Below are 27,684 nucleotides of genomic sequence, written 5' to 3'. Positions count from 1 at the left end.
CACACACACACATCCCTGTTCTGTTCTGTGGGGAATGACTGATCATGAGTTCCTAATAGCTAGGAACCACGATCTGTCATTTCCTCTAGGTCAGTCCCCTCCCCCTACAGTTAGAAACACACACAGGGAACACAGTTAATGCCTTGATCGCCCCTAGTGATAACCCCTTCCCTGCCAGTGAAATTTTTACAGTAATCAGTACATTTTTATAGCATTGATCACTGTATAAATGCCAATGGCAGTACCCAAAGTGGATCATCAGAACATAGACACATCAACATCCACAACTAATTGCCGAAACAACTAAAATTACCCACATCCATAGACAACAAACCATTGATGCAGGAGACATGCATTAGCACTGTCATACAGCACCACCAGCCACTACAATCAACCATTACACATAATGAACACTGTCACCATAGACACAAACCCATTTCCAGTATCTAGAGAAACCATGGACACTGACCCTCAGCCCTCCCATACCTACAGATCCATAAAACCTTCACACAGCACATGCACACCCAGCTACACATACAAATGCATCTCACCACCAATAACATGTATACTATAGTGATTGAGTGGTTATTTATGTGCAAAATACTTGGAAAAGATATTGTTAATGCTAATGTGTTTGTCAAGATTTTTTTGTTTGTTTGTTTGTATTTTTTGCCAGTATCAAGATGAGCATATCCTCATAATATTACTGGTTATTGAAGTTGTAGCTCAGATCATACTCATGAGAATTAGCTTTTAGGCCTCTTTCACACTAACGTCCCGTTCAGGCCCGCCTGTCAGTTTTTCAGGCGGACCTGAACGGGTGCTCCATAGAGCTCTATGGAGCGTCGGATGTCAGCGGTGACATGTCCGCTGACATCCGACCCGCTCCGATCCGAAAAAGTGTAACGGAGGAAAAAGCTATTTTTCCATCCGTCTGCGGATCGGATCGGGTGACGACGGGCACTGCGGTCCGTCGTCATCCTATCTCCCATAGGGGAGAGCGGCGCTGTGACAGGTCCATCCCTGCGCAGTGTGCAGAGACAGACCTGTCATCTCCCTGCTCAGCGGGGATCGGCGGAGTGATCCCCGCTGAGCAAACGGATATCCACGGGGCGGATCAGAACTGATCCGCCCCGTGTGAAAGGACCCTTACACTTCGCAGTCAGGATCACATGTTCTTTCTTTCCTCTGTTAGCTTTTGAACTCAGGTTATTTACATCACTTCTTTGGAATAACTTTTAAAGTTTTGAAAGCAAAAGGCAGAATCATTGTCATTGCTTCTCAACATGATTCAGAGTCCCTCCTCCTTCACATTAACATCCTAATTTGCAATCACTTTGATTTTTGACTTACGCTTGACTTGATACAGTATTCTGTTTTGAGCAAGCTTAGCAGATTTAAAAGACTAGTTCTAACATTTAAGGCACATAATGTGCCTTAAATACGATAAATATCATGCTATATTATAAATAATAAGACAATTAAAGCAAGCCAGCACGAATGTACTATGTATTGATATTTTATTTATAGTTAGTGGTAATTACATAGTATTTTATGTTTTAGGGAACAACAAAATAGTTGCAAAAAGCCCATTACAATGGATTTGTCTCAGTTATAGTGTTTGGCAGGTGTATAGAGAAATCCAGAAGTGAATGTTGATCATTTTCCTATCTATAAGCTTCAAGCTCATGTGTGAATATGTGTATTTTCTTTTGTTGTTACCTAGCAACTGAAGTGGGTTGAGTTCTACTTTTCTAACAGTGTGTAATAATTTACATATATTCAACAAACATAAGAAGTTCCAATCCTGCACATCTCATGACTGATTACCTTCAATTTAGTCTGCTGATGGAAGTATTTAAATGTTTATGCCATACATTTTTCTTAATATATAGTTAGAAAATTGGGACACATAAGCATCACAAAGGCTGGGTATTTTCTTTTTATAGCATGAGCCAATTTATACTTTCAAAAATGGTCCTCGCCCTCAAAGCGTATGTCAGGGCAAAATATAAAATTCAGTACATAAAAAATTATAGTGTATATAAGACCAAATAAAAAAAAAACAGTATATAAAACAATTTACCGAACAGAAAAATACTTGTTGATCTGATAGAAATACAGTGTGCTTATAAATTCCTCTTTCACACATTGGGTAATTTTACTAAAACTGGAGAGTCCAAAATCTAGTGCAGTTGTGCTTGGTAACCAATCAACTTCTAAATTCAGCTTGTTCAATTAAAGCGGAGCTCCAGGCTCCTTCAGAAAACGTAAAAGTCAGCAGCTACAAATACTGTAGCTGCTGACTTTTAATATTAGGACACTGACCTGTCCATGAATCCAGCAGTGTCCTTACCTTAGCTGATTTTTCAATCAGCTCTCGGGTACTGCTGCCGCTTTCTCGGTCTTGTGGCTTCAGAGCCGGTTCCCTATTGCGCATGTGTGAAGCACTGCACTTTGTGAATGGCCCGGAGGGGGAAGGGGAGGGAGGCCAAGCTTCCAGCTAAATTCACTGCATCAAACTCACCTGAGAATGGGAGTGAGTACCTGTCAAAACCAGGTACCCGCTCCCCCCACCCACACGAAAGGTGCCAAATGTGGCAGTGGAGGGGGGAAGGAGGCAGACAAGCGGAGCTTCCCCATTTGGGTGGTGTTCCACTTTAAGCTTTGACAAAAAATTGGAAGCTGATTGGTCTCTATGCAGAGCTGCACCAAATATTGCATTCTCCAGTTTTAGTAAATAAACCCCAGGTATTTGCCGCACTGAAATCCAAACTAATGTTGTCAACTCCGCCCTTTGAACTACAAATTCCCACTTATCCCCTACTGCTCTCTATCACTCTTCAGTTACTTAAACAGATTTATTTCCCAGTAAAACAAGGCTGCTGCCTTGACTCTCAAGAGCCTGCCCATACACCCTGTGGAATGTTTTACTTCAACAGTAACTGAACTCTCAGCAGCTGCATCTGTAAGATCTTTACAGCTTAAGTAACAGCAACTTCAATTTGCTAACAGTCCTTAGGTAAGCATTCACTGGAAACTTGACAACGGTTGTTGAGTTCTAAACCATTGTCTTTCGGGGAAACATGATTTGCGTTTTTTTCTGACAAGTTTAACCATATTTTGGGGGGGCAAGAAATGAGAAATGATCAAACAGGATATTGTGCAAAACCTGCAGACAAATAAGAGAACTAGAACCTTTGTTAGATGGAGGAGGAAATGGGAGGAGCATAAATAGGATCCTCCCATCAATGGGGTCGGGGCAGACTAAGGGTTAAATATATGTCAGTTTGAATTTAAATGTATTGGTTAAAGCTGGTCACATGTTGTGGCACAAGCTAATATTAGATATATATATATATATGAATTAACTGCGTAGGAGGCAGCAGTTGTGACAGATCAAGCAGAAAGAAGGAGCATCTGTAGCTGTGCTTACCATGTCATCCTTGCTGCGTCAGCTGATGGAACGGGCAGCTGCACCTGAAGGTGATATGTGGATGCAGAGCTGTTTGTCTATGGCTTCCTCTGATGATAGTTTTGAACTACAAAGGGATCCTGTGCCGATTTTGTCCCCTCACTGTTCTGCCCTTTCTGCCTCTGCTGCCCAGGATCCTTTTCTGCTTCCTCCACAGGTCATCATGTGCACTTCCTCTTCCAGTTCGTCTGTGCACTTTCCTCCGCCCTCCGTTCAGCCCCTTCCTGTGTGTCCATTGTTTGTCAATGAGGAGTCTTCAATTTATCCTTGCACATGTGCAATAGAGGATTCTGTTCCGGATGCCTCAGCGACACTGCTTCCTAGCGTCAGCGCTGTGTTGCAGCCTCCTATGAAAAAGAATAAGAAGAATCATATTCCAGATAAGAGCAAAGATGCTTCTTTTGTCTATGCAGCACCATATGTTTCATCCAGGTGCAGAATTCAGAAATCTCGTTGGGTTCATTCACTGCCCCCCCTCATCAAAAGGTGGTAAGCAAAATACTAAAAAGAATAGACATTCTTATAGACCTCAACAATCGTCTGCATTTAGCAATGACTCTTCCTCCATATTGAGGTCCTATTCTGTTCCTTCATCTTTATCTGCTGCAGCTTCACATAGTTTGCCTTCCGCTGGTTGTGATAAAGTTCAGCAGTCTTCATCTGCGGTTACTGCAGCAGATGTTAATTCTGAATTGCTTATTCCTTCTGTTGCTGCGGATATGCAGGACAATATCCATACTGAGGCCCCTATACAAATGTCAAATCAGTCTGGTGAGTCTCATAATTTAAATATTTTGCATGAATTTGTACATAATTTTAGTAATTTAATTGATAATTTAGATAGGAAAAAATCTGCAATATCTGATACTGCTGCAGGTTTTGAACAGGTTTGATTGCCTAGCAGTTCTCTTTCTGGTTTTTTGGAGTCTTCTGATAATTCTGTTCCTGTTTTGCCTATTGTTTCCTCTCAAATAAATGCTTCTGTGATTCCTGATAATTCTTTTTGAGAAGCATTGCCCTGTACGTAATCTCCATTAGGATTTCACTGCCTCTAGCAGTCAAAACTAAAATAAAAAACGGTGAATATGTGGATATTATGTCTTTACTTCCCTCAGTTAAAAATTATAGGTTTGATAAAAGGGATTCTGATAAGTTTGCTGATGATAAAAGCAAGTCGGTACCTCGTTCTTTTTGTAATTGGTTACATGCATTTTGCATTTATGCAAGCGTTCTTGGAGGAAGTAAACCGGAGCTATGCAGTAGGCTTTTTCAACATGTTGATATCATTTTGGAGGCTTATAAAAATTTTAATGGTATCGCTTGGTTCTTTTATGATGAATCTTTTTGCCAAAAGCTTTCAGTACATAAATCTTTGGCGCGGGGAGTTAAAGATGTCGGTTTATGGCTTAATTTGTTGTTTCCACAGAAACAGTATATTAAATCTTCTCCTCCTATCCCGGTTGGTTTTCGTAAGGGTGTATGTTTTGGTTTTAATGAGGGCCATTGCAAGTGGCCTCATTCTTGTTAGTACAAGCATGAATGTACTTATTGTGCAGGTAATCATTCTTTTGAAATGTTTTAAGAAAAATTTTGCTTCTAATCCTCCGGTTGGTCGTGGTCTTTTTCTTAAAAGCAGAAACACCAGTGATCTCTATAAATATGGTCCCTTGGCTTCGAATGTGGCCAAACCATCAGATGGCGGACCTTCTATTTGAGGGTTTTTGTGATGGTTTCCATTTGCCTAGTTTTCAAGGTTCTGGTTGTTTAGTTACTAAGAATTTGCCTTCTGTGGATCGTCATTCTTCAGTCATGGCTAAAAAAATATTTAAGGAAGTGTGCGAAGGTAGGGTTGCTGGGCCGTTTCCTTCTCCCCCATTTGCTGACTTTCGCATTTCTCCTTTGGGTATTATACCTAAGAAGGAACGTAATTCTTTTTGGATGATTCCTCATCTTTCCTATCCATTTGGCTCATCTCTCAATGATAATACTGATTCTGCTTTGTGTAGTGTGTCCTATTCTACTTTCGATGATGCATTGGTTAAAATTTGCGCATTGGGCCCTGAAGCTTTGTTAGCTAAGGCTGATGTTAAATCTGCCTTTCGGCTTTTGCCGATTCATCCTCCGGAATAAAATTTTTTGGGCTTTTGTTTTAGAGACTCCTTTTATTTTGATAAGTGTCTGCCTATGGGCTGCTCGTTGTCCTGTAGATATTTTGAGATGTTTTCTTCTTTTTTAGAGTGGGTGGTGTCTTATCAAGCTGATTCTTCCAGTTTGTTAGATTACTTGGATGATTTTCTTTTTAATGGGCCAGCTGATTCTAATGAATGCTTATATCTGTTTACTGAATTTCGGGTTGTTTGTCATAGTTTTGGTGTACCTTTGGCAGTTGAAAAGTCTGTTTATCCTACGACATGTTTAGAATTTTTAGGAATTACTATTGACACTGATCTTATGCAATTTCGCTTGCTGCCACAAAAGGTTGCTAGGATTAAATTTTTGGTTGACTATGTTCTTTCTAAGAAGAAAGTTACGCTGAAGACTTTACAGTCTCTTTTAGGTTTGTTGGCCTTTGCATCTAGGGTCATTCCTGTAGGAAGAGTGTTTTCTAAGAGATTGTATGTAGCTTTATCTGGTGTCAAATCGCCATTTCATTTTATACGTATTACCTCATCTTTACATGCAGATTTGTTGGTTTCGAAAAAGGTTTTGAGTTCCTTTAATGGTTGTTATTTTTGGTAAGACCCATTTTGTACATCAGTTGAACTTGATTTGTTCACTGATGCCGCTAGCTCTGTTGGTTATGGGGCTTATTGGCAAAGCCATTGATCGGCAGGTACATGGCCGGTTTCATGGGTAGATGGTGGTTTGACTAATAATGTTACTCTTTTGGAGTTGGTCCCTGTTCTTCTTTCTTTTGAGATTTGGGGGTCTTCTTTTGTCAACTGTAAAATCTTGTTACATTCTGATAACAAAGCAGTTGTTTATGCTATTAATTGTTTGTCTTCTAAATCATTTCCAATATTGGTTGTTCTTCGGCAGCTAGTTTTTAAGTGCTTAGAGTTGAATGTTTGGTTGAAGGCTAAATATGTGCATAGGGTGGATAATTTGATGGCTGATTCTTTATCACGTTTGCAGCTGGATCGTTTTCCCCTCTTGGCTCCAGGAGCGGACGACTGCGGGACACCTTGCCCCTTGTATCTCTGGGACCTGGTTTGGTGAATGTTGGTTCGGCTATCCCGAATTCCTTGGTGCCTTCAACGTGGGCTGATTATAATGCCAATGGAAATTGTGGTGCAATTACCTGGACTCTTATGGTCAGGTTGGTTTCTTTTCCGAAAATTTGCTTTTATCTTTTTTGGATGTCTTAATGGGGAAAGCTTATTCTTATTCACATATTGTAAAACAATTGGCTCTTATTTCGTTTTTTACTAAGTTGCTGGGGTTTCCATCTTGTTTTAGTTTTTGTACAGTGATGCAAGCACTGAACGGTTATAGGAGGACTACTGGGTCGGTAGATTCTCGTTTAATGATTTCGGTTGGCCTTTTGAAACAGTTTTGCTCCTCTACTGATATTGTTTGCTTTTCTGTTTATGAAGCTTTGTTATTTAAAGTAGCTTTTTGCCTCTGTTTTTTGGGGCATTTTGTATTTCTGAGCTGCTTCCTTCTAATATTCCTGGCAATTCTGGAATATTTTTGTGTGATTTAGATTTTTGTAACAAATTTATTAAAATTCGGATTGCACAGAGCAAAACTGATCAATTGGGTCGGGGTAAGTGGGTAACGTTACATCGCTTTACTTCCTCCAATATATGCCCCATTTTATTGCTTTGGCAAGTTTTGCAAGTTCGCCCTTCGGTGCCTGGCGATCTATTGGTTCACTGTTCTTGGTTGCCTCTCACTAAATTAAAATTTTGCTCTGTTTTAAAGAAATATTTGTGTTATTTGGGTTTGGCTCATCTTCCCATTACGTCTCACTCATTTCGTATAGGTGCTGCTACTACTGCTTCCGATTTGGGTTTATCTGACAACGTTATAAAGAATATTGGTAGATGGAGATCTCGTTGCTATAAATCTTACATACATCATAATTTTTCAGTTTGATTTTAGGTCCACGCTGTAACGGATGGATCATCGGCCATTTGTATGTTTTTTGGGCTTTTCGTAGAGCTTTCAATAGGGTATATGGTTCTAATTTGGGTTTTCCTTTTGAAAAATTTGTTTTATGGTGGTATGCTTTGCGCGGTATGTGGTTAAGTGATATGCGTCAGACATTTTCATCTCTTTTTTCTTCATGGCCTCCTCCTGGCATTGTTATTTGTCATGTTGCAGGAAATGATATTGGACATCGTCATACTTTAGATATAATTTCTCAGTTGAAATTAGATTTTTTGCATTTACATTCTGTTTTGCCTCATTCTATCCTTGTGTTTTCAGAAATTGTTCCTCAATTAGTTTGGTTGCAGGATCCAGAATTTAAACATTGTGAAAAAATAAGTAAAAACATTTATTGGGCTGTTTCTAAATTTATGCCATCAATTGGGGGAGTATCTTATAGACATGTCGATTTTTATCGTTCTGAGGCTGTTCATTTGACTGATATCGCTTTAGATATTTTTAATGTTGGTATTCATATTTGTGTTGATTTGCCCGCGGTTAGGGGGAGGTGCCAGGTTCATTTTTAATGTCCCTGGCGTATGGGATAGTGTTATGGTTTTTGGACATCCCTTTGGTTAACCCGAGCTTTATGGCTGGGTTAAATTGGTTTTGTTATATTATATGGTTGAGTATAGTATTAAAATTTAATAAGGCATGCTCTTATTATTGGTTAAATATGTTAAATACCAATAAATATAGATCTGCGGTCATTTCAATCCATTTTAAAATTTGTCTTTATTATTTCTTATTTAATTAATAACATATGTATTAAGTTCTGCATACAACACCATGGAAATGGGAGGAGCATAAAATAGGATCCTCCCATCGATGGGGTCGGGGCAGACTAAGGGTTACGTATATGTCAGTTTGAATTTAAATGTATTGGTTAAAGCTGGTCACATGTTGTGGCACAAGCTAATATTATATATATATATATATATATATATATATATATATATATATATATATATATGAATTAACTGCGTAGGAGGCAGCAGTTGCCATGAATCAAGCAGGAAGAAGGAGCATCCCACCCTCCCTCTCTTGTCGCGGACCTTCTTATGTGGGTATAGTCCTTTTCATCTGAAGGGGGACAGTGTTATGGTTTTTGGACATGCCTTTGGTTAACCCGAGCTTTATGGCTGGGTTAAATTGGTTTTGTTATATTATATGATTGAGTATAGTATTAAAATTGAATAAGGCATGCTCTTATTATTGGTTAACTATGTTAAATACCAATAAATAAAGGTCCGCAGCCATTTCAATCCATTTTAGAATTTGTCTTTATTATTTATTATTTAATTAATAACATATGTATTAAGTTCTGCATACGACACCATGTAGGTTTGATAGTAAAGTTGGTAGTGCCTCCACCCAGGACAGGGCCTCTGTGAGAAATTCCTGAGAAATGAGCCCATAATCTAAACAAAGTACTTTGGAACAGAGTAACTACAGCAACCAACATGTAACATTAACCATAAAAATATAGATGCACACCATTATAGAAATAATACAATGTTTATCTAAAAAGATAATAATAATAACAGTACATACATTCAATTTAAAAACAGGTATTATCAGCAAAGGACCCAATAGAAGTTCTGATGGAGTTAGGCATGTCAGGAACTATAAACCAGACAGAAAATCCTGTTAAAATCACACCTTGTAATAGCAAAAATAACAACAGTTCAGAAACGTCGTTGAAAACAGAAGTCAGGTTTTGGAAGCCAAAACGGGTAGTCAGACGAGCCAGGATCAGGAACCAGAAGTCAGGAGCAGAAGTCAGGAGCAGAAGTCAGGAGCAAAAAGAAAAGTCAGCCAGGCCAAGTCATGCACAATAACACACTGAATTGTTGACTACACGAGGGCATGGATGGAATTAGCAAAGCTGTTTAAATAGCCAAAAGGGACCGGCTGTAGGCTGGACTAATGAGGCAGATCATGGTAACCAAGTTAGTTACTGTGGAAACAATGAATGGCTGATAATTAACCGACAACTGAGCAGCCTTTGTGCACGTAAAGAAAGAGCTGCCAGTAGACCAGGTGGGCTTGTGCACAGGATGGGTGTGTGCTGCTGTTGCTGAGGTGGTGGAGAAGCACAATCGTGGGGCCAGACTGAGCGGAGAAGGGAGGCTCCGGGTGGACGAGTGCAGCCAGCAGCATGAGAGGCTGTGGCAGAGGTAAAAGCCCACTTCACCCCCAGAACATCACCAGGACAGCGGGTGCTCGAATAGGCAGCTCGTTTGAGGTTGGAGGAGGAGGAGGGATGGCAGCCCTGAGCACAGGAGAGAACATAGAGCGACACACCTGGAGGACCCCCTCCGCTTATCAGAATATGGAAGCCCCCTTTAACAAGGGGACCCCCAGATCCCAGCCCCCCCCCTGTTTGAAATGGTAAGGGGGTACAAAAGTACCCCTACCATTTCACAAAGAAAGTGTAAAAAATAGTTAAATAAGACAAACACACTTTTGAAAAATTCCTTTATTAAAAATTAAAAAAAAGATTCCAGCGGTGGTAATCCACTCTTGCTATCCAGCGACGGACGATCGTCTCTCCAGGGTCCAGCGATGGCCCATCTGAATCAGCGCAGCGAATCCATCCATCTTCTGTCTCCACGGAGGAGACACTGCGGGATTCCGGTGGCCTGACGTTTGTTATATGCGGAGGGTGTGGCCACCCATCACCAGACCCCGCCCCCCTCTGACGCAAGGGGAAAACCGGGCTTTCCCGTGACGTATGGGTGACCCCGCACCCCTCTGATGTAACACAGGCAGGTTTCCGTTACATTAGAGGGGGCGGGGTCACCCATACATCACGGGGAAGCCCAGGTTTCCCCTTGCGTCAGAGGGGGGCTGGGTCAGGTGACTGGTGGCCCTGCCCTCCGCATATAACAAACGTTAGGCCTCCGGAATGCCCGCAGTGTCTCCTCCGTGGAGACAGAAGATGGATGGATTCGCTGCGCTCATTCAGATGAGCCATCGCTGGACCCCAGAGAGATGATCGTCCGTCGCTGGATAGCAAGAGTGGATTACCACCGCTGGGATCTTTTTTTAATTTTTTTTATGTTTAATAAAGGAATTTTTCAAAAGTGTGTTTTTCTTATTTAACTATTTGTTACACTCTCTTTGTGAAATGGTAGGGGTACTTTTGTACCCCCTTACCATTTCAAACAGGGGGGGCTGGGATCTGGGGGTCCCCTTGTTAAAGGGGGCTTCCAGATTCTGATAAGCCCCCCGCCCGCAGACCCCCACAACCACCGGCCAGGGTTGTGGGGATGAGGGGTCACAGACCCCCTAAGCATCCTCCCAATGTTGAGGGCATGTGGCCTGGTATGGTTCAGGAGGGAGGGGGGCCGCTCTCTCGTCCCCCCTCTTTTCCTGTGGCCTGCCAGGTTGCGTGCTCGGATAAAGGGTCTGGTATAGATTTTTAGGGGGACCCCCCGCGTCAATTTTTTTAAAATTTGACGCTGGGTTCCCCTTAATATCCATACTAGACCTGAAGGGCCTGGTAATTGAATTTGGGGGACCCCCACGCTTTATTTTTTTTATCAATGACTTTCAATGAGTGTTTGTATTACGGAGCCGACAATTCATAATAGCTGCGAGTGATTTTAAAGGACTTTTTTTCCTGCATAAATGACACTTTGTGCAGGGACAGTTCTAAGCACCAGAAACATGCGCCCCTTCACAGGCATACTATAGACACCCCCCCCTACAAAATTTAAAGGAACATTACACTTTTATTGTTTTTACTTTAATCATTATTAAAATCTCTGCTCCCGAAAAAACGCCCGTTTTTAAAACTTTTTTTTTGCATTGATACATGTCCCCTGGGGCAGGACCCGGGTCCCCAAACACTTTTTAGCACAGTAACTTGCATATTAGCCTTTAAAATTAGCACTTTAGATTTTGAACGTTGGAGTCCCATAGACTTTAATAGGGCTCTAAAGTTCACACGAAGTATGCTATATACTAGCTCCGTCGAATCTTCTTTATACATTCGACAGACACCATAAGCCTTCAAAGACAGATTCGGCTGTAATTCATATGGATTTTCGGTAGAATGCAATTTTTGAACGAAAAACTAAATAAATAAAAATGAATTTCGGGAGTAACTAAATTAATTAGTTTTTCGGACGAAAACGAAATTCCGAAACAAAATATTTTACTCTGCACATGTCTAGTATATGTATCCCTCTGCCTGCCCCAGTGCGCTCCCCTAATGGAAGTATTTATAGGGGAACAGGCAAATGGACTGTGAGTATCTGTGACTGTGACTATTCTTTTTTTATATATAAACTATTCTCACAACTTGCTGATGAGCTGGTAATTGATGGTGAAATTCAGTTGAATGTGGAAAACCTGCACTCTGAATGTGCTCTTACAAAAGCTGTTAATGGTAAAAAATTGTAAAAAACTTGTCACTCTGTCATCTCGTACAATGCGACCCCCAGATAGGAAATACCTATAAGGGAGAGGTGAGCAAATGGACTTTAAGTAGCAAGTAAACACCCTTAAACATATTTTGCACGTAATCTGCTTATGCATGGGTGATTGAATCTGAAATCTTGTTAAATGGGAAAACCCTGCATCTGCCTATGGGCCGGTAATTGACGGTGAAACCCTCTTAAATGTAAAAATTTTGCATTTGTCTGCGCAAACTTTATGGACTGTGAATTTTTTTTTACATGCGCATCCGTGTGTCTGCTCCAGTGTACCCCCTGAAATCTGTGGATGCACATCCAATTAACTGTGAAATCTGGTTGAATGGGAAAACCTTGTAAGCACATTGGCAAACCCTGTTGACTGTGAAAACCTTATATCAGTCTTCTTTCTTATCTATATAAACACTAGAATGAGAAGCAGAACTACAAAAGGAACTGAGCCTAAGACCCCAAGTAAAGTTTGAACACTAGTACGATCCAAAAAGAGGGAAATCCAAAAAGTCCTGTCCCGTAAAACAACAAGCAACAAAAGAAAAGAAAAAGGAGTCTGCGAAAAAGAAAGGCGAAATACAGGAAAAAACTAAAGCAGACGCCAGGATGGAAAACAAAGCAGGTGCAGGAGAGCAAAGTAGTTATGCCCAATTGCCAACCAAATCAGAAATAATAGAGTTGTTTGAAAGATTAGAAAAAAAATTGAAAATTATTTTAAGACAGAAATCACAGCAATGCGAGCTGATGTGGGCCATCTGCTAAAAAGGGTAGAGGAAACCTAGGACAAGAAGGAAAAGCAAGCCTCAGAAATACAAGAACTAAAAACACTAGTTAAAACTCTGCAAACCAGTCAGAGGGAAATATTATACAGAACAGAAAGTCAAGAAAACCAAAGCAGATGCCAGAATTTAAGGATAAGCGCGCTTCCAGAAGAGAGAGGTGAAGAGTTGAAAAAAACTATGAAGGAAATATTCAACCTTCTACTGGACAGAGCAGAAGAGCAAGAACTCAAAATTGACCAAGTACATAGGATTAGGAAACCTCCGTATCTAAACGCAGAAATACCCTGTGATATCATAGTACGATTTCAGTTATATGAAGATAAGGCAGAGATATGGAAGAGACTGAGAGATAGACCACCACTAAAATACAAGGGTGCAGAACTTCAAATCTTCACAGATCTATCAGTAGAAACACTGGTAAGAAGAAGACTTCTTAGGCCATTATTGGCACAAATGAGAACGGCTAATATTAAATATAGCTGGGGGTTCCTAGTAGCCCAGAAAGATGGAAGAGACTAAAATATCCAGAGGGGGGTTGGGGAAGAGAGAGATGGGGAAAGATGGGACTGGTGAAGCGGTCTGAGCAGTTGGGAAGCCTGGAGAACCCTGGGGAAGAGCGGGCCGCCCCGCCCACCCCCCCCATAAGGGGGTGGTGGGAAAACAGCCACCACGGTTGGAGTAACACCCCAAGGGTGGGAGACTCATAGGAGGGAAATGGAAAGGGACTCCATTTGTGAGTCAGGAGCCGGAGAGAGGCGGGGGGAGGGAGGTGGGAGGAGGTGGGTGGGACAAAACTTTGACCCCATAAAGAATAATCATAAACTCAGAAATAGATTACATCTGTATGAAAATAGGATGCAAATAACCCATCTCTGTGAAAACAGGTTGCAATTAACCATACCATGACTACAGTTAACTTTTTGACCTATAATGTACGAGGACTGTACACACCAACAAAAAGGCACACAATTTTGAAAGAGAATGAGCATCATGGAGCCGGAGAGGTCTTCTTACAGGAAACACACCTGTCCCATGGAACTAATGTGAGGTTGTATTCCCCTCAGCTCCCAACTTGGTACTATGACGACTCAATGACAAATAAGGCAAAAGGGGTCGCAATTGGAATAGGTAAGGGAGTTTGGTCCTCCCTGGAGGACAGATTAACTGACCCGGAGGGAAGATTTCTCTTCTTAAGGGGGAAGCTGTTGGAAATTCAATGCACATTGGCTAATATTTATTGTCCTAATAAAGGCCCAACCGTATATATAGGGGGAGCCCTAGAAAAATTATCTGAATTTAAAAAAGGTAAAGTGTCCATGGTGGGGGACCTGAATTTTCGTATGGATCCTAAACAAGACAGTACATCCCGTGTGCAGGGAATTGAGGAATGCCCAAATGAAGGCAATAAAACAGAAATTACACTACCACCAGTTATGGATGAATGGAGAATACAACATCCCAGGATACAAGATTATACGTTCTACTCCCCTGTACATGTACATACTCTAGGATTGACTGGTGTCTGATAGAACATAAAATGCTAGACTTGGTAGTCTCCACCAATATAGAAATAAATACACTATCTCACCATGCGCCAATGACCATGAAAATAAAGATACCACAAGCTCAGAGACAACGTATTCATGGAAGCTAAATGAAGATCTTCTAGATAAACAAGGGGAGGAGATAATATTTTAGTTTAAACAGAACCAGTGAGATTGTGGGTGATACCCTGTGGGAGGCACATGAAGCCTACATAAGGGGAATCCTGATCTCAATGTGAACTAGGAGAAAGAAGGAAATGAATAAAAAAGAGGGCAAAATTGATAGAATAAATATACCTATTAGAGAAAAGACACAAAAAAGGGAGAGGGCAAGATCAGGAACTGTCACAAGAACTATCAATGAACTAAAAGAGCTATTAGAACAGGAAATAAGGAAAACCTTCAATAAAATCTCAAAGGAAAGATATCAATGGGGGATAAAAACAGCAAGGATGTTAAGAAAAAAAAAATCAACGAACTTCATATAAAAAATACAAAACAAAAGAGGGAAAATGATTTATAATACAAAGGACATAGCGACGGTCTTCCGAGACTTCTATGAGCAATTATACCCAGTAAATCAGAAAGGACAATGGGATGAGGAGAAAAAAGAAAGAATAAAAGAATATCTAAAAAAGCTAGGATTCCCGAATAACAGAGGAAAGAGCAATATTCCTAGAAAAAGCAATAACGGTAGAGGAGATCAATCGGTCGGTAAAAGAATCAGCTCCAGGAAAAAGTCCAGGGCCCGATGGATGCACAACATTATACTTAAAAAGGTTTAAAGAAATCCTGTCCCCAAAACTGTGCACACATATGAATGGATTGGGAAGGAGGTATGAGATGAGTAAAGAGGCCTTATGCCGCGTACACACGATCAAACAATCCGGTGGAAAAGTCCGGCAAACTCAAGTCCGCCAAACAATCCCCCCGTGTGTAGCCTCCGGCATACTTTTTTGACCCGTCAGTACGGCGGACTTAGAATTTCATGTTGCACATCAATCTGCCCGCCGTACTCGCATTTCGGCGGACAATCCGGCCGTGTGTATGCCAGTCCGCCGTACTTTTGAAATGAGCGGACTTTTCCCGCCCGGAGAAAAGTCCGCTCATTTCGAGCGGGTCTCCAGGTAGGCGGGGCCCGCGAAGGAGACGTCGCTGGCCCCGCCGCCTGGTATGGACTTAAAGGGGAACCCCCAACGCCGAAAAAAATCGGCGTGGGGGTCCCCCCCAAGTCCACAACAGACCATTGTCTGAGCACGCTACCCGGCCGGCCAGGAAAGGGGGCGAGCGAGCGCCCCCCCCCCTCCTGAGCCGTACCAGGCCCCCCCACCCCAAAGCACCTTGTCCCCATGTTGATGAGGACAAGGGCCTCTTCCCGACAACCCTGGCCGTTGGTTGTCGGGGTCTGCGGGCGGGGGGCTTATCGGAATCCGGGAGCCCCCTTTAATAAGGGGGCCCCCGGATACCGGCCCCCCACCCTATGGGAATGAGTATGGGGTACAATGTACCCCTACCCATTCACCTGTAAAATAAAAGTACAAAAAAAAACACAACACACGAGATAAAATACTTTATTGCACAGCTCTGGTGGTCTTCCGTCTTCGGGGGTCTTCTCGCCGGACTCCTCCACTATCTTCTTGTAGCTCTTTTGCTAGCGGAGGAGTCCGGCTTTTTTCCTCGCCGCCGGCCTCTTCTCCCGACTTCGGGGGTCTTGTCCCCCTCTTCGGTTCTTCTGCCGGGCCACTGCGCCTTCTTATAGCTCTTTTACAGGCGGTGGCCCGGTCTTCTGTCGCCGCTGCCGCCTTCCGTTCTTCTTCTTCTTCTCCTTCTTCTCCTGGAGATGTTGACTCAACGCTCTCTCCGGCCACAATGCCAGGGACGCGCTGCGCGGCCACTTATATAGGGACAAGGGGCGGTGTCACATGGCTTTATGTCACATGGGTTGGTCACATGGGTTGATGTCACATGGGGACTGTGACATCGTAAGGGGATGGGGTCACCATGTGACACCAACCCATGTGACATAAAGCCATGTGACACCGCCCCTTGTCCCTATATAAGTGGCCTCGCAGCGCGTCCCTGGCATTGTGGCTGGAGAGAGCGTCGAGTCAATATCTCCAGGAGAAGAAGGAGAAGAAGAAGAAGAAGAACGGAAGGCGGCAGCGGAGACAGAAGACCGGGCCACCGCCTGTAAAAGAGCTATAAGAAGGCGCGGTGGCCCGGCAGAAGAACCGAAGAGGGGGGCAAGACCCCCGAAGTCGGGAGAAGAGGCCGGCGGCGAGGAAGAAAGCCGGACTCCTCCGCTAGCAAAAGAGCTACAAGAAGATAGCGGAGGAGTCTGGCGAGAAGACCCCCGAAGACGGAAGACCCCCGGAGCTGTGCAATAAAGTATTTTATCTCGTGTGTTGTGTTTTTTTTGGACTTTTATTTTAAAGGTGAATGGGTAGGGGTACATTGTACCCCATACTCATTCACATAGGGTGGGGGGCCGGTATCCGGGGGCCCCCTTATTAAAGGGGGCTCCCGGATTCCGATAAGCCCCCCGCCTGCAGACCCCGACAACCAATGGCCAGGGTTGTCGGGAAGAGGCCCTTGTCCTCATCAACATTTTCGGCGTTGGGGGTTCCCCTTTAAGTCCATACCAGGCGGCGGGGCCAGCGACATCTCCTTCGCGGGCCCTGCCTACCTGGAGACGCGCTCGAAATGAGCGGACTTTCCTCCGCGTTTGTGTGGGCGAGTCCGTTCATTTTGAAAGTACGGCGGACTTAGTACGGCGGACTTAGTACGCCGTATTAGTCCACTGAAAAAGTGCCGTGTGTGGGCAAGTAGCCCGTTCGAAAATTCCGACGGACAGTTTGGCGGACGTCCGCCAGACTAAGTACGCCGGACAGACGGCTACGTGTGTACGCGGCTTTATTGCATCAATTACCATTATAGTAAAAGAAGGCAAAGATAGTACTAAGTGTTCAAACTATAGACCTATATCATTGTTAAACGTGGACACAAAATTGTTCACGAAAATATTAGCAACAAAGATGAAAGATTTAATGATGGAGCTGATCCATCCTGATCAAGTGGGATTTGTACCAAGGAGACAGGGGAGGGACAATGTGGAAAGAACACTTTTGTTACTTCAAAAAATAAAAGAAGGGAGCATCCCAGTCTACTCCTGTCGATAGATGCCGAAAAGGCTTTCGACAGGGTAGACTGGGGATTCATGATGAGCACTCCAGAGAGCATGAGGATAGGCCCAAGGATGATGCAGGGGATACAAACACTATATAAAGATAAATATTAAATATAAATATGAAATTGAAAGAGGAACAGAGTCTATCACAATAGTTTCCATTCCCTTGGAGGGGGTCAGAAATAAAATATCTTGGGATTAAATTAACGGCATCGCCAGAGGAAATATATCAACCAAACTATATCTCACTACTAGAGGAAATAAAAATAGAAATAAAAAGAATAGCAGCATGCCCCCTATCATGGATGAGGTGGATTAATGCCCTAAAGATGATAATACTTCTGAAGATCATGTACAAGTTTCACATGCTCCCCTTATATATACCCCCCCCCCCCCATATTTTAGAACTTCAAGAATTCTAATCACTAAATTAATATGGCATAATAAGAAACCTAGAATCTCTTTGGCAACACTGAAGAAAGTAAAAAGCCAAGGGGGATTAAATGTACCTGATTTTCAAAAATCGAGGTGGATTTGTTAACACATGTGGTGGAATGGGCTAAATTACATAATGAGAAAAGGTGGGTTAATATAGAACACATAATGGCTAATACACAATTAGGAAGGGATATATATGGATACCACCACATTATGGACAGTGGGAAAAAATACACACACACATTGACACGGATAGTATTGAAAATTTGGGATGCACTACACAAGAAAAATAAATGGAAATGTAATTTACCATTGATGACACTAAAGGAAAATAATTTATTTGCACCGGGGAAAAGTTTGATAGGGGGAATTGGATTAAAAAAGAAAATGCACAACTACGTGATAAAATTCAAGGGGGGAAAATTTGCTCCTTACAAGAATTACAAATAAAAAAAGATGTTCTGGAGAACAGCTCCCTCTCTGAGGGACCGTCTTGCTCCCAGCGTTCTTAACCCCCTATTCCGTCAGAGAACCTATTGTTCTCCTTTTTGGGGGGTTCTATGCTTGTGGGCAGTGTAAGCCGTGTAAGCATTCTAAAGTCAACATTAAGAAATGGAAGAAGTTTCTGGCCTCTGCAACTAATAGGGAATACGATATTCGACAATTGATTTCATATGACACGATCGGGGTGGTTCACATGTTAGAGTGCGAATGTGGGTTACAATACATAGGATGCACTGCTAGACCTTTAAATGTGCGTTTAGCAGAACATGTTGATAATATTAAAAAAGGTCGGAAAACCCACAATGTGTCCCGACACTTTAAACAATTCCATCAGCAAAACCCTAAAGGCCTAAAGTTTTGGGGGATTGAGAGTGTCACAAAACATTGGAGGGGGGGTAATTTCATACGCCAGTTAAGTCGTAGGGAATCTTACTGGATACATGAGACCAATGTATTAATGCCTGGTGGATTGAATGTCGATTTTGATATTAACTGTTTTATTTCTGATCGATGATTTTATTTTTACTTTACTTTTTATTGTATTTTTAGTACTATTTAATTTATTGGCTGCAGGTGATGTCACGTTGATATATGTGTATTATACACATTTTAATATTCTTAATTGTTTTTGAATATTAAGTTCAAAACACATCTTTATATGCATTCTGTAGGAGGTGGACTTTTGTAAACTCAAGTTTGGAGAAAAAAGTTCATGCTTTGCCATTTAAAAATGTGTTTAATAATGGTGTTCTTTTGTATCGGATTTGAGTACCCATTAAGCATTTTTTTATTTATTTGATTACATTTTATTATATACATAAGGGGAAGGGTTTCATTGTTGCAACGGCAATGTTTGCAAATATTTTTTATTTTTTAAATTCCGCTCGTTGTTGTGCTCATTTGCATCGTGCGGATAGGCATGATGGGATGAGCTGTTAACATGGTAACGTTTGTTTAAATTCACAAGGTCTTTGCCTGTTATCGTGTAGATTCGTACTACACGACAGGATGTGTGGTTACCTTGGTAACTTTCGGAAACATGGAGAGGTTGTCCGCCACGTCATGCTCAGAGTAAGCATACTATAGGAACCCCTTATTGTCTATTTATATATCGGGTGTCGCGTAGTTTCCGTGTCCGCTGATGAAGTCCCACCCATAGGGACGTAAGGTATGGACGGAGATCACGTGACGTCACCCACGGTCATTGTTCATTTTAACGATTGTATGAAGCTTCGCTATTGTAAGTGTGTTTTTTATGTATATTCATCATTAAAATGTTTTTCTATGGAGAACACTATGGCTTGTCTTTCTATCCACATGGTCTGAGGAAATGTGAATACTGCTATATACCGATCCAGTGTGGGTATTCCACGAACTTGTCAGTTCATTTGACTCTGAATGGGAGAAAGCTGGGTTTTCATTTGTGAACCGGTTGGATATTGTCTGAGAGGAGTACAGCGATTGGACGAGTTGATAAGCATTCGTGGATATTTAAGTGCATACGACCCTCTGTAATTTAAAGGGTCCATACGATGAGATGAGCGGCCAATTTTACCATTGGTGGTGGTCCCCCCCTGGCACTAAGTCACTTTATCCAGAACTGACTGTATACCACTGAAGATTCCTCACGTGGACTTTTTGACACAAAAGCTATCTTTGGACTTTTAATTAATTTTAATATGTTGGTAATCATTTTATTTTAGTTAGAGCGCTGTACCATCTGTTTGATATACTGTATTTTGGGATTTGGTAATTGATCCTTGGTGTTCAGCAGCTTTTCGTAAAAGGGTTGTACTGCGCTGATTTTTTCTATATTTATATGTTCTGGAGATTAATGAATGGAGATATTTTCAGCTCAAACACTTCATAGCAACACTTTCTCACCCAATAAGAGAAGGAGAAGCACTTTAAAAGAGCGATTATGTACCATTGAAAAAACAAGTGGGAATATATCTAGGTTATATAAAACTTTGATAGAAGTGGAAGAGCTGGAAATTCCGACATTTATGAAAAATTGGGAGAGGAGATTGGGGAAATAAGGAATGGAACCAAGAAGTAAGAAAAATCCTGAAACTAGTACATGGATCATCAGTAAATAATGGGATGGTGGAAATTAATTATAAATGCGTAACTCGGTGGTATAGAACTCCAGAAACACTAGGGAAATATCAAATAGGACAAACAATGAAATGTTGGCGAGGTTGTAAACAAAATGGGAACCATGGCCCATATATGGTGGGGGATGCCCCAAATTTAGAATGTACTGGAAGGAAATACTGAGTTATATCAAGGAAATTATGAACATAGATATACCTGAGGAACCATGGACATGTCTATTTCATGGGATAAATATTCAGACAAAATAATATAGAAACTCAATTATTGTACATATGATGAATGCTGCAAAAAGCTTGATAACGAGGAAATGGAAGAAAAAAGAGAGCCCAAAAATTAGAGAGTGGTTTGATAAAATAGAAGAGATATATAACATGGAACACCTAAGACATAGCCACGAGGATACTAGTGAGGGATTCATTAAGAGATGGGAAAAGTGGAAAAAGTTTAAATTAACAAAGAAATATAGTGAGATTAAGATTACTTAGAGAAGAGGAGAAAGAAGGGTCTAAGAATGGGGGGGGGGGGAGGGGGAGGTGGGTAAGGGTGGATAAGGGTTTGGAAATAAAATGTGTTAATGTATATAGGTAGGGAAAATGGTTTTACTTCCTTGTGTATGATACATTTTGATAAAATAAAGAATAAAAAAAAAAGAAAAAAAAAGAAAGAGATGTTATTACAGGAGCCCAGCCCTGACAGCACATATACCTGGGTATATAGAGTTAATATTAGATATTCCTCCAGATGAATGTTGCAGCAAGGTCCAGTTGCAGGGGTCCCTGAGAATGATGTGGTGTCAGTCCTTGTGTTGGAGACCTGAAGACAAGATCAGTGGTCCAACTGTTGTCTGGCCAATCTGAAATCCTGGAATGGAACTTCTCACTGGCAGAAACTGTCATGTGGCACTAGAACTGTGGCACTGGAATTTAGAGTCAATCTACTCTGGGTCCCTCCCTATAAGGAATTAGCAGCATGGACAGGACATGTGGAAGAGACTCTGCATTTCCCCCTTCTGGTGGTAGGAAGTGCATACATATTATATGTACAATCATTTACTGGCAATTTCAAAACAGACAGTAGAGGGCAACAAATACCTACACAAGAAATATGCATGCTTCTAACCTTTAGACTTCAATTCAAGTGACAAGAACAAATGGGACCGATCTCAATTGTACACATCTTTAGTACAACAAATAAAGCTATTTTGTCACATGAATAATGTATATATATATATATATATATATTGTACAGGACGCCAAGGTTGGGTCCTGGACGGGTGCTATGTGGCGCCTATATTCGGGATTTGGTCCCTTTAAGGGAATCATGGTAGGACTCAGGGGGTCACCCAAAAATGGGTGACAAATTCTGGGGATAGTTTCGGGAGAAGACTGATTCGCGGTCCTCTCTATATTTTAAGAGAGATAGTTGGGACCCGGAATTTGGGAGGCTCTGAAGTGACATTTTGGGTGGGAAAGAGCCTCCCTCCCTGACCACAGGGATTCGGCCCACAGGAGGTTAACGGCCTCCAGGAAGACAGACAGCCTATAAGACAGGTAAGCAGTAGAGAGGTGGTGGTGAGGAGAAGGAGATGAACACCTGTCTGAGGAGCTGTCTGGCTGTGTTGTTGTATTTGCTGTTTTGCTGTTTTGGAGGCTGCAAAAAAGATCTCTGCAAGGACTCTAAAGAAACTTTTTGGTGAAGACCTGTCTACAGAACTGTAGGTGCTTTTCTTTTCGTATTATTTGTGCTGAAGATAAGAGGACTTTAATTTACGCTTTTTTTATATGCTGAAGAAAAGCTTTATTTTTGATTTGATTATAAATAAATATATTTTGGTTTCACCTTATAACGGTTTATGCACTTAATCCCGCAGAGCTAGTATCCCCAAACTTCACAACTGGTGTCTTGGATGCTGGCAAAAGTGCATTTGCAGCCGCAAAAGCCGTTTAAAACTGTCATTTAAAAGAGACTGTGTACAAATTGCATGTCTTGGGTGAAGCCAGCCCAGACGCTGCAAGCAGCAGGCAAAGACATGGAGGAGGTCATCAGGGATTTGGCACAAGCCACCGTGACCCAGCAGACGCAAACCGTCGCCATGAGGAAGCGATGGCTCAGCAGCAGCAGGCCCTGGCACATGCCATAGCTGCACAAAAGGAAAGCACACGGCTGCTAGCCGCCCAGTTTACTGCTCAGCAGGAGTCCACTCAAGCACAGGTGGCTGCCTTGCAGGAGGCAGTACAGCGGCTGGCTCAGGGACGTGAACAAGCGGCTGTCGCCACTGGCAACCAGGAGTCTGTGAGGGCCAGCCATTTTTTACAAAAACTAATGCCCAGCGATGATGTAGAGGCCTTTCTCACCACCTTTGAGAGGATAGCGGAAAGAGAGGGGTGGCCCCGTGACCAATGGGCCGGCATTATCTCCCCTTTCCTCACCGGTGACCCGCAAAAGGCCTATTTTGACCTCCCAGCGGAACATATCAGTGACTATGAGCGTCTGAAGGCAGAGATCCTGGCCCGCCTAGGAGTGACCACAGCTGTCCAGGCTCAGAGGGTGCATCACTGGCGGTACAAACCTGACCGACCACCCAGGTCGCAAATGCATGAACTGGTTCAGCTGGTTAAAAAATGGCTGCAGCCAGAAAAACTGTAAGGCCCACAGATGGTGGAACGATTAGTGATGGACTTGTAAGTGCGGTCCCTGCCAGATGACCTACAACGCTGGGTAAGCCATGGAGACCCCGCAACCGCTGACCAGCTGGTGGAGTTGGTTGAAAGGTACACCATGGTGGAGGACCTGCTTGGGCCTGCCAGGCGTAGGGAACCCACACCAAGGGCAACCAGACCAGACATAGTGCCTAGGAGAGAAGCCCTGCCAGACGCTGGGATCCGCAAAACTGCATCATCTGCTACAGAACCTCGAAGGGGGTTTCCTGTCCCAAGAACAGGAGACCTACAGTGTTGGCGATGTCGGTCCTGGGGACATACCCGGGCGCAATGCCCACTTCAGGAGGAGCCTATGGACTGCGGGATTTGTCGGAGAAGCTCCTTCTACGTGCAAAGAGTCTGCACCACTCACCTGGATCCAACTGCAGGACAGTTTGAATGTGAAGTTTGGGTGAACCACCTTCCTGCCAGGGCGCTACTGGACTCTGGTAGCATGGTAACATTGGTACATGCCAGGGTGTTTGGGAGACTTGGCCCTGTAAGGAAAACCCTACTGGGTAGTGTGCATCCATGGGGACACCATGGAGTACCTCATGGTTTCGGTGACTGTGTCCTATGGCCATACCTCAGTGACCCAAGAGGTCGGGGTAGTGAGAAGCCTAATACATGACATTATAGTGGGGAGGGACTGTCCACTATTTTTCAAACTGTGGAGCCAGGTACAGATGGGGATGCCAGGACAGCCAGGAGAGTCTGAAGGACCTGGGCCTGAAACCCCCACAACCCACCCCACTGACACAGAGATACCCATTATTGATAATGATACTGTAGAGAATATTAAGTTGAAGGATGTGTCTGTTTCAGATTGCAAAACCGAGTTAAACTCTGAGGGGGGGAAGGCTTCCCGTTACAGGTTATGCTGGGGGAGGATGACGAGGAGCTCTCCCCATTGCAGTCCCCGGTTGAGGAAAGCGAAGGGGAAACATCCTCAAGGCCAGTACACCCAGATCTAGATGTACCCAGGGGTGCGTTTGGCACCGCCCAGTTGCGGGATCCAACCCTGGTCAATGCCCGAGAGCAGGTTTCTGTTGTGGATGGGGTCCCACAAATGCCAGGAGCAGATCAGAGGTTTCCTCATTTTGCGTTAAAGGGGGACTTGGTTTATCGAGTGTCTGAAAGCCGTGGGCAAACTATAGAGCAGTTGCTGGTTCCCCAACCGTATAGGTGGATGCTACTCAATCTAGCCCACAACGATGCAGTGGGGGACACTTGGGGCAGAGAAAACAGAGGCCAGGATAACCGACCGGTTTTGCTGGCCAGGGGTGAAGGTTGAGGTTAAAAGATATTGTGCATCTTGTCCCATTTGCCAGTTAACTGCCCCAGTGCCCCACTATAGAAGCCCTCTGGTACCCTTGCCAATTATTGAGGTTCCATTCGGGCGGATCGCCATGGATCTCGTGGGACCCCTGGTAAAATCGGCAAGGGGGCACCAGTATATATTAGTCATCCTAGACTATGCAACCAGGTACTCAGAAGCAGTTCCTTTGAGGAAAACTTCCTCTAAAGCCATTGCCCGGGAACTGTTTCAAATGTTTTCGCGAACTGGTTTTCCCAAAGAGATATTAACGGACCAGGGCACCCCTATTATGTCAATGGTGATGGCGGACCTGTGCAAACTGTTTCAAATTAAGCAGTTGCGGACGTCCGTCTATCACCCGCAGACCGATGGCCTAGTGGAGAGGTTTCATAAAACTTTAAAGACCATGCTAAAAAGAGTCGTCCAGAGGGACGGGAAGGATTGGGATATGTTACTCCCTGCCCTTTTGTTTGCCATCCGGGAGGTTCCACAAGCGTCCACGGGCTTCTCCCCATTTGAGCTAGTGTATGGGCGACGGCCTCTGGGGTTGCTGGATCTGGTAAAGGAAACGTGGGAAAGTGAGTCCTCACCACACAAAACCATAGTAGAGCATATCTCTCAAATGCGAGAGAGGGTAGCTAAGGTGATACCGCTGGTGAGGGAGCACATGCAGAGGGCTCAGGAAGCCCAAAGAAGGGTATATAACTGGTCTGCGAAAGTCAGACAGTTTCAAGTAGGAGACTGGGTGGCTGTCCTAATACCCACAGTGGAGAGCAAGTTCTTGGCCAAGTGGCAAGGTCCATTTGAGATAGTGGAAAAAGTGGGGGAGGTAAACTACAAGGTACACCAGCCAGGGAAAAGGAAACCATACCAGATCTACCACGTGAATTTGTTGAAACCCTGGAGAGACAGAGACCAGGTATCCACGGTGGTAGCGGTACAGTCAGGAGACCATGCAGGGATCGACCTGGTGCAGGTGGCTGCTACCTTAACTAGACTCCAAACCCAGCAAGCAAAGGAGTTTCTTCAAAGAAATAGGGACATGTTTTCAGGGTTGCCAGGACTCACCAATGTCATCGAGCTTGACAGTGTAACTGGCCCCAAGGTAAAAGTTCAGTTAAAGCCTTACCGTATCCCAGAAGCCCATAGAGTGGCAGTGTCTGAAGAGGTCAAAAGAATGCTCGAGCTTGATGTCATCGAGGAATTGCAGAGCGAGTGGTCAAGTCCAATCATGTTGGTACCCAAACCCAATGGCACTCTTCGCTTCTGCAATGATTTTAGAAAACTGAATGACATCTCCAAGTTTGATGCTTATCCCATGCCACGGGTAGATGAGCTCATTGAGAGGTTGAGGCCTGCCAGGTATATTACCACGCTGGACCTCACGAAAGGGTACTGGCAGATTCCCCTGACCAAGGAAGCTATGAAGAAAACGGCCTTCTCTACCCCGGAAGGCCACTTCCAGTACAAACGAATGCTGTTTGGTTTACACTTTGCCCCCGCTACGTTCCAAAGGGCCATGGACCAAACTTTGCGTCCACATCATCGGTACGCTTTGGTTTATTTGGATGACATCGTCATCTTCAGCCCTGATTGGGAGTCACATCTTCCCCGAGTTCAGGCAGTCATAGACCCCCTGAGAAGAGCAGGATTCACCATAAATCCAGAAAAATGTGCAGTTGGGGTGGAGGAAGCCAAGTACCTAGGGTACATTGTGGGTAGAGAGCTGGTAAAGCCCCAAATGAGTAAGGTGAAAGCCATACAGGACTGGCCCTGTCCCCTAACCAAGAAGCAGGTCAAAGCGTTTTTGGGCATAGTTGGCTACTACCGGAGGTTTATCCCCAACTTTGCCACCATTGCTGCACCCTTGACTGACCTGACCAAAGGCAGAAAGTCGGTGATGATAAAATGGAATAACAATGCCGAAAAAGCTTTTCAGACGCTTAAGACAGCATTGTGCCAGGATCCGGTGCTTGTTGCTCCAGACTTTAATAAGGATTTTTTAGTACAGACAGACTCTTCAAATGAGGGGTTAGGAGCAGTCCTGTCGCAGGTAATCAATGGGGAAGAGCACCCCATAGAAAGCTGACGGCAGCGGAGAAAAACTATGCGGTGGTGGAGCGGGAGTGTCTTGCCATTAAGTGGGCCTTGGACTCCTTGCGGTATTTCCTCCTAGGCAGAAGGTTTCGCTTGGTATCCGACCACGCCCCGCTGACCTGGATGAGGCAAAATAAACACACGAATGCCAGAGTAACAAGGTGGTTCCTGTCTCTCCAGGAGTTCAATTTTGTGGTGGAGCACAGACCCGGGAGACTACATCAGAATGCCGATGCCCTCTCCCGGGTCCACTGTATGGTGTCAAATGGTGCCTCCAACACCTCCGTGTTGAGACAGAGGGGGGGGGATATGTACAGGATGCCAAGGTTGGGTCCTGGACGGGTGCTATGTGGCGCCTATATTCGGGATGTGGACCCTTTAAGGGAATCATGGTAGGCCTCAGGGGGTCACCCAAAAATGGGTGACAAATTCCGGGGATAGTTTCGGGAGAAGACTGATTCGCGGTTCTCTCTATATTTTAAGAGAGATAGTTGGGACCCGGAATTTGGGAGGCTCTGAAGTGACATTTGGGTGGGAAAGAGCCTCCCTCCCTGACCACAGGGATTCGGCCCACAGGAGGTTAACGGCCTCCAGGAAGACAGACAGCCTATAAGACAGGTAAGCAGTAGAGAGGTGGTGGTGAGGAGGAGAAGGAGATGAACACCTATCTGAGGAGCTGTCTGGCTGTGTTGTTGTATTTGCTGTTTTGCTGTTTTGGAAGCTGCAAAAAAGATCTCTGCAAGGACTCTAAAGAAACTTTTTGGTGAAGACCTGTCTACAGAACTGTAGGTGCTTTTCTTTTCGTATTATTTGTGCTGAAGATAAGCGGACTTTAATTTACGTTTTTTTTTTATATGCTGAAGAAAAGCTTTATTTTTGATTTGATTATAAATAAATATATTTTGGTTTCACCTTATAACGGTTTATGCAC

This window comes from Lithobates pipiens, unplaced genomic scaffold (genome assembly GCF_037356315.1).
Source record: "Lithobates pipiens isolate NorthernLeopardFrog02 unplaced genomic scaffold, aLitPip1_a1.2 Scaffold_18, whole genome shotgun sequence".
In the NCBI taxonomy this organism is placed as follows: Eukaryota; Metazoa; Chordata; class Amphibia; order Anura; family Ranidae; genus Lithobates; species Lithobates pipiens.
Note: the sequence above shows the minus strand (reverse complement) of the source record.